Source organism: Solanum lycopersicum, chromosome 11, assembly GCF_036512215.1.
Source record: "Solanum lycopersicum chromosome 11, SLM_r2.1".
In the NCBI taxonomy this organism is placed as follows: Eukaryota; Viridiplantae; Streptophyta; class Magnoliopsida; order Solanales; family Solanaceae; genus Solanum; species Solanum lycopersicum.
Window position 1 is genome coordinate 37,506,508 of NC_090810.1, and position 8,406 is coordinate 37,514,913.

Genomic DNA, 8,406 nt, shown 5'->3' on the forward strand with positions numbered 1-8,406 from the left:
TCCGCATTATTTTATGATGATATTACATTGAAATGTTAAGGTTTAGATTGGTTGGTTCGCTCACATAGGAGGGTAAATGTGGGTGCCAGTCGCGGCCCGATTTTGGGTCGTGACAGACAATTAATACATTTAGCTAAATTATTTACATAAATAAAATTTTTAAAAACTCTAGCAAAAGTAACTAAGTTGCTAATAAATTTTAAAGGGGAAAAATAATCTCTAATTATGCTTAATTTTTTTTCCTTGTACCATCTTCCTTTGCAAAGAGATCTGTCATCATGTTTTGATCCATATGTCAAACTCTTCATATATGCAACCAACTGAATAAAAAAACAAGCATATACGAATTAAAAATAATTATGTCAAAAGAAAGAATGATATATAAACCATATTTAATATATTTATATATTATCTTTTCAATAGTAATAACAATACTAAATAATAATTATTTCTTGAAATCTAACAAATATTATAATCAAACTATATTATATATGGAAAACTAACTATTAAAAAGTGTAATTGCACAAGGACAAAACATTGTTAAGAATTAAAGAGATTTTTTTAATCATACTTACTTGATAAATTATAATACAAACATAAAAATATATATTAAGAAAGCATGTCTAAGTACATAAAAATAAAAAGAATGACTTAAGAATGAAATATATCTTACCTTCATATACTTTTTTTTGTTACATGTTAGCTAATTCACAAACAAGTATTATGAAGAAGAGAAATTATAACTTTGTATGTGAATCTTCATGAAAATAAATATGAATCTATATAGACAAAATAAAGGAAATGAAAAAATAAGGACTTGAGAATGATATATTGATTAACTTCATGTACTTTTTTTTTGGTTACATGTTAATTTCCTTCACAAATCAAATACGAATTTATATAGACAAAAATAGAGAAAATAAAAAATAAAAATTTCAATGAAGTATTTCTTACCTTCATGTACTTCTTTTTTTGTTACAAATCAAACTTATATGATGAAAAAAGAAAGAATAATTGTGAATGTAAATCTTCATGAAACTAATATAAATTTATCGGCAAAATAAAGGAATTCATAAGACACATAAACTTATAAATTTAAATTGGAGGTTATGAATATAAAAATTATGAGAGTCATGAATATTATTAAAAGTAAAAATTAAAGAGGGGCAAGTCATGTGTAGTAATTCATAGTGAATAAATTCAAAAATAAAAATAAAAATACTTAAAATGTAAGAAAAATAATACTATGATTTCATGATTAGAAGTGATATAAACAAATAGAAAAAAATATATAGAGTTTTTTTTTTATAAATGTTCATACATTAATAAAGTATTTATTTGTATATTTGTATAAATGAAGTAATATATTTTTACAATATAAGTGATTATTTTGTCATAAGTGAGATAAATAAATAAAAAATATGAAGAGTTTTTGTTATAAATGACCCACCATTAATAAAATATTTATTTGTAATAAATTTAAGTAATTTTTTATGATATATAATATTTTTTGGATTTTGAGCTACACATGTATATTGATTATCTGTCAAAAATGATTATGTAGGAAAATTTATGATTAAATGTAATTTTGACTTATTCTTTATGAGATATAATATATTATTTTGTTAACTTTGAAATTCATTTTAGGATTAATAATTTATCTGTTAGTTTCCTTCACAAATCAAATACGAATTTATATAGACAAAAATAGAGGAAATAAAAAATAAAAATTTCAATGAAGTAATCTTAGCTTCATGTACTTCTTTTTTTTGTTACAAATCAAACTTATATGATGAAAAAAGAAAGAATAATTGTGAACGTAAATCTTCATGAAACTAATATAAATTTATAGGCAAAATAAAGGAATTTCATAAGACACATAAACTTATAAATTTAAATTGGAGGTTATGAATATAAAAATTATGAGAGTCATGAATATTATTAAAAGTAAAAATTAAAAAGCGGCAAGTCATGGGTTGTAACTCCTAGTGAATAAATTCAAAAATAAAACTAAAAATACTTAAAATGTAAGAAAAATAATACTATGATTTCATGATTAGAAGTGCGATAAACAAATAGAAAAAAAAAATATAGAGAGTTTTTTTTTATATAAATGTTCATACATTAATAAAGTATTTATTTGTATATTTTTATAAATGAAGTAATATCTTTTTACAATAGAATAAATAATTTAAATTAGAAAAAAGTCAAAAATAAATAAATTATGTTTCTCTTTTAATTATAAGTGAGATAAATAAATAAAAAAATATGAAGAGTTTTTGTTATAAATGACCCACCATTAATAAAATATTTATTTATAATAAATTTAAGTAATTTTTTATGATATATAATTTTTTTTTTGTTTTTTAAAAAAATGGAAAAAGCTAAATGCAAATGGAGGCCATATAGAGGTGCCACATCACCTCCTCTATGGTCCTCATTTATATATATATGTTGAATGCCTTGAATCGGACCCATTACAACAGAAAGGACGGGGGTGTCGCTGCCCGATCAGCGAGTCGGGGGGTCCAGGGGGGCGACGCGCCCCCTGGCCTGGGGGTCCGGGGGGCGGAGGCGCCCCCGGCCCGACGGTATACAATGTTGTTGTATTGGGCCCTTAATTATCTGTCAATTCTGTATTTTAGGCCCAAGCCTGTTAGGGCGTAGCTTTGCACTATATATAGACGCTATGGCAAACCCTATTCTGTAATTCTCTTTTTGCCTGTCCATAATAAAACTGCTCCCTCTCTTCCCCGTGGACGTAGCCAATTTATTGGTGAACCACGTAAATCTGTTGTCTCGTTTTTCGCGTTTATATTTTCTCGTATTATCTCGAATTCCGCACAACAATATATATATATATATATATATATATATATATATATATATATATATATATATATATATATATATATATATATATTGATTTTACTAATTTTGTATTACAAAATAATAAGTATAATCTTTAGTAGATAAGATACTCATTTGTAGTTATTATTAATGAGAAATTTAATTGTCTTTTTCATTAAAGAGGTTTATTTTAATCAAAAAAATAATTTTTCAAAGGTATACGTTGGCACCTTAGGATCATAATTGAGTTAATGGGAAAGGTATATGCAGAACATAATTTGGTAGATGATGAAAAAAATATTAATGTATAAAAATAAAATTAAAAATTATTTTTTTAATTAAAGCGTACTTTTTTTTATTAACTAAACAATACTTATTTTGAAAGATAAATTGGATTAATTATACACAAAAAAAAAAACATTTTTCATTTTCCTTGATAGCCAAATAGTTAATGTTTAGTAGTTCAAGGAGTTTCGGAATTATAAAAAAGTTAATTTTGTTTGGAGGGAAAAGTTTTAGGAAATAAATGTAAAACTTAAAGCATGGTTATTTTAGTCTTTTTACGTATTTGGCTAAATTATGGTCAAATTTTTCTGGTCATTTAGCATTATTAAAAAAATATATGGTAATTTATGCATTGATTTCATGAAATGACAAATTTTATAAATTAACTATTTATAAAAAGAAATGACATATAAAATGAGATAGAAGTAGTAAACGGTAACGAGAAAAAGGAAAGAATGATGTTTACAGTTTAATTAAGAGGACATTTAATTCCTCTTATCATTAATGCTATAGCTTTCTTGTATCACGTTTTTGTTAGAAAAATAGAGAGATCAATGCAATATTAATTATGTATTGAAAAATAAATGACAAAATAATAATTACTGATATTTAAACAATAAGATACATTGAATTTAAATACATTAAAATATGAAAAGTCATGACAATTAATGCCATATACTATATCAGTCATGAATATATATAAATAATTAAAAAACATTTCCTAAGTAAAAATGTGCAGAAAATTAGTACAATTCTAGATAATAATAATATACATAGACTCTTTCAATATTGATGATACAAATATTTGTATTCTTATATATATATATACTTTTCAAATGATTTTTATTACATTTATGGGTTTAAGTTTGGTATCAACATGTGTGGTTAAAGACATTTTGTATTTGTCTAAGGATATTTTTGACTTTACATAATATTACATCGCAACGTGTCATTTAACTAAAAATTGAGCAGCATCGTACAGGCCACAACAAAGTATTTGAAAATTTCTTACTTCTCTCGGTGATAGAAGTTGTGCACATCTTCGTCTTTTTTCTGCCTCTATTTGGTTGCATTTCTCTCTGTTTTTCAATTCTGATAAATTCATTTTCTCTATTTGTTTGCAATTCATATCTTTCTTGATAGAGAGAAGAGTTTTCTTTGTTCTTTCTTCCTTCAATTTACAAGAGGTTGGTAATGAGACTTTAATGGAGGTTTTTTATTGAGCTAATTATTTTTATCAACGTTCAATCTCTTCTGTCTCTCATTAGATCGAGTTGTCTTAGACTAAGTTCCAATTTCAATATACTCCTCTTCGGATAGTCTATGTGTTAATTTTTACAACGTATTGTTTTAGTTTTGTTTCTTCCTTTTATTTATGATTTTTGTTGTTTCTGATTCTTTATGCAATTATGTATCCATCTTCATTAGTGTGTAGAATAGTAGAATTTCATGAGAATTAAAATTTTAATTTTGAGTTGCTGAAACTAAGTACTTTGCATGTGACATTCACAGCAAGTTCAAATTTGCGGGGAAGAGACTGAAGCTTCAATTTTGGGCAAGGTGACAATTGCTTATTCTTCTAAAACATTCTAATTATTTTGCTTAAATCTTTTGTTCTATTAGCTTTCTGAGGTCTCAAGTGATACTAAATTGTTCAGTTCTTAGTTGTAGGTTGTCCCATGATATTGGCGATTAATTGCTTATTATATCACATTCTTGTGTCTAAGTATTCTATACGTCTAAGTCTGATGTAAAGGTCAATATTCATAGCATACGTGAAGGATCTTCTCTCTTTATGTCAATTGGTATTCTGAAAAATCGTTGCATTTCTTGTGAATCTTTTCAATCATATATTGTATATCACTACAATTAGCCAATTTTTATTCCTCTAGCCTATAGATTTAGCCATTTTCATTGAATCCAAGTAAGGAAGTCCTGCCAAATTGCATTTGTGAAATAGCAGTTTCATTCTCAACTTGAAAAAAGGAGCAACTCCCATCAGCAATAAAACATCATTTGAAAAGCAAGTCTTTGATTCTTAGCTTTCCATGGAGAGCCAGCGATAATATAAATGTATGCTTAGACTCAACAATATTGGTCATTGGTCATGTTATTTGTGGGTTTGAGTAGGTGAATGTTTTGGCTTTGAAAGGAAGAAATGTTACTTGGATAAGTATGTATAACGGAACATATATGTAGCATCACATATGTTAATTGAGAAATTCGGCTGTTGAATAAGTATCCAACATGATTTATATGTTACTTAAGAAAGTTCAATAAGTAATTAACATGACAGAGGATACTGAAGGTAGAGTGATTCATATTGAAGACCTTGGCAATTGGCAGGACTTCGTCTCCTAATGTCGAGGTACATATTTAGTTTGAATTTGATATAACAATCTATTTCATGAATTTACATAAAATTAAGAGTATGTCTTTTATATCGTAGTCTGATATTTAAGTTAAATTTTGATGTAAAATCATACGATTTTTCATTTAACACAGTAGCTGGGAATCTGGATCAGCATTGACAAAATTTGTTTCGTACTTCCTACTATTTTTACTACACTTAAAGCCACTCCTACTGCTATTTTTGGGATGCTGCTACAATGTTTCTTGATGCTATGATATCCAGTTAGTTCAATTGGTTTCAAATCAAAATTTCAGTGTGATTATAGTCTGATTTTCTATGCGTCGTTATAGGCTGGCACCAGAAAGATTACAGACTGATTTTCTATGCGTCGCTCCTCACTTTCATAATCTATCTGATTTATCTATTTTTGTTTTCTTTTCCAGCGACACAGTCTATTTCACATCTAAAGGAGAAATGGTTCTCGAAAATATTTTTCCCCTCCTCCTGATACAATAAAGTTACATATTGTAAAAGTTGATAATTGCGAACAACATGCTACACTGTGGAAAGATCGACTCAGATGTCATTTTGTGATATTAAATTTCTTTATCATTGTTCGAATTTATTCTAAAGTAATTGTGTCAAAAAGTTAAACGTTTGAGGTATTTCTGTTAAGGAGATTTAAGTGGAATTTGATGATATTCCTTTTGTTCACAGATGCATCTTAAAGACATTTTTGTTATACTTGAAAAATAGGTATTTGAGGATTACTCTGTTAGCACTTTAGATTATATCAATAACCCCGACATTCAGTAATTTCCAAGTTTGTTTTTCTTTTACAAAATTCGAGGTGACTTAATTGATGGTTTATATATATGCGTGTGATGCCACCTAAATAACAAGACTGGGCCACAAGAATTACGTAATTTTATTTTTTCTAAAAGCAAAAAAATTATACATGTTAAGATCTTTTGTATTTATTTTCACTCTTTGTTGTGATGACATTTTCTTTTTGTAAAATATTGACACTGAAGTTGCATAGCACTTGCAGATGTTTGCCAAAAATATCCGTGCTACTAAAGTAATTTTGTATGACAAGTTTCTTATTCATTGTTAGAATGTAATCTTCTCCGGGTTAAAGACATTGCTTCCTTGAAAGATGTATAATTTGTAACGTGCAAGTAGCAAGAGATGGCTATAGTATCAAAGTTGTGTTGTAGACATTCGACCGCTCTGTCTTTGTTTGACAGGAAAAACCGAATAAGTATGGGACCTATACTAGCAGCGGATCAGCGATAGATGACTTATGTGCAAAACTGATGAGTTTTAGTTATCACATTTTTTTAAGATATTGTATCTTATTGGCATGTTTAGTAATGAAAATATGTAGACCATTTTGTTTGAGATATGATTCTCTATTGATGATTGGTTCCATTAGTTAATAAAAATATTTCTTCGTTCTGATGTAATTGTGATGCTAACAAGGTATAAAGACTATGCTACAAATCTTGTAAGATGTTGCCGGCTGGTATGTACTTCTTGAAATATTCTTATTTGTTGTGTTTATTTTTTCTGAAACACTTTATCTGATTTGGTGCTTCTTAAATCAATCTTATCGCCTAGAAAGTAAAATTATACTCTACTTAATTTATGCAAATAAAACTTTACACATTCACCAAATGTCATCTCTACTTAATTTATGCAAATAAAACTTTACATAGCCACCAAATGTCATTTGAAAACATGCTATAACACAAGTATTTGAAAACATGAAATAACACACAAATGTTGGCCCGTGCAATATAATCTAGTATGAATAATAAAACTATGTATATTTTTATATTTAATTATTTTTAGGAGCATTCCATCAATGTAATATATATATTTTTTAATTCTCTGTTCATTTTGTACATAATATGCTATTTTCATTCATCCACCTTTATATTTTGATAACAATATAGAGGTGTGCTTTATCTTGAAAGACATTAGTTTTGCTTTTAAAAATTTAAAAGTTTTGCAAAATGCTTATGGATTAAAATTATTGTGTTGTGTTTAGATTACAATTGAAAACGTAAATAAACAATAACTCATTTTAGATTTTAAAAAATTATATTTGCATTATTTCAATATTCAAAAATAATAAATATATAATAGACATTTAAATACGGATTTGTTAATGATTGTGCAAAGCGCGAGCTAATTCAGTAGTTCAAATAAAGTAAAATTATTAATGAAAATATAATTATATAATAAATATTGCATCATTGTAATTTTTAAAACTTTTTTTATGTAAATATTCAACTTTCAAGATTATTATGTTTCTTTCATAAATGCTTTAATAATTTATTATGGAGTTCAAAATGAACTAAAAATTTTCTTGTGTCGTTAAACAGTATAATATAATAATTTATCACTATAACATAAAAGTGGATTGTTTGAATTATCATGTAAATTTTGTGCATTTTTCATAGTGAATAATTAATTATGATTTTAAATTACATATTTAAAGTGACAAAATATTTTAAAATCAAATTAGAAAAATTATTAATTTGAGATAGAAATAGTATGCTCATCAATAATATATTTTTAGATGCTATATTATTTAGAAAATAACTACAATTATTAAAGACTTAATTAATGTTCTTATATAATGTAAATAATAATAAAATAATTTTAAATTACATGTTTAAAGTAAGAATTTTTTTAATATAAAAAAACTATTTATTTAGGTGGAAATAGTAACTTATCAATACTATGTTTTTAAATGTTTTATTATATTAAAAATAATATTCTTAATTTATGATGTAATGAGAACAATATTCAATTAATCAAAAAGTGCAATAGAAAGGTGAATATTGAGAATTACTATTTACCTTTCTATAAATGAAGAACAAATAATATTTCTATTTGTCCTTTAA

The 8,406-nt window shown here is 25.9% G+C and overlaps 1 long non-coding RNA gene across 1 annotated transcript; it reads left to right on the plus strand.

Moving 5' to 3' along the window:
• The first annotated feature begins 4,120 nt into the window (after window positions 1-4,120).
• Window positions 4,121-6,272, plus strand: LOC104644664 (uncharacterized). Its single transcript, XR_738567.4, has 4 exons — window positions 4,121-4,322; window positions 4,648-4,695; window positions 5,432-5,503; window positions 5,932-6,272. It is a non-coding gene; the product is annotated as an uncharacterized lncRNA (long non-coding RNA).
• The last annotated feature ends 2,134 nt before the right edge of the window (window positions 6,273-8,406 follow it).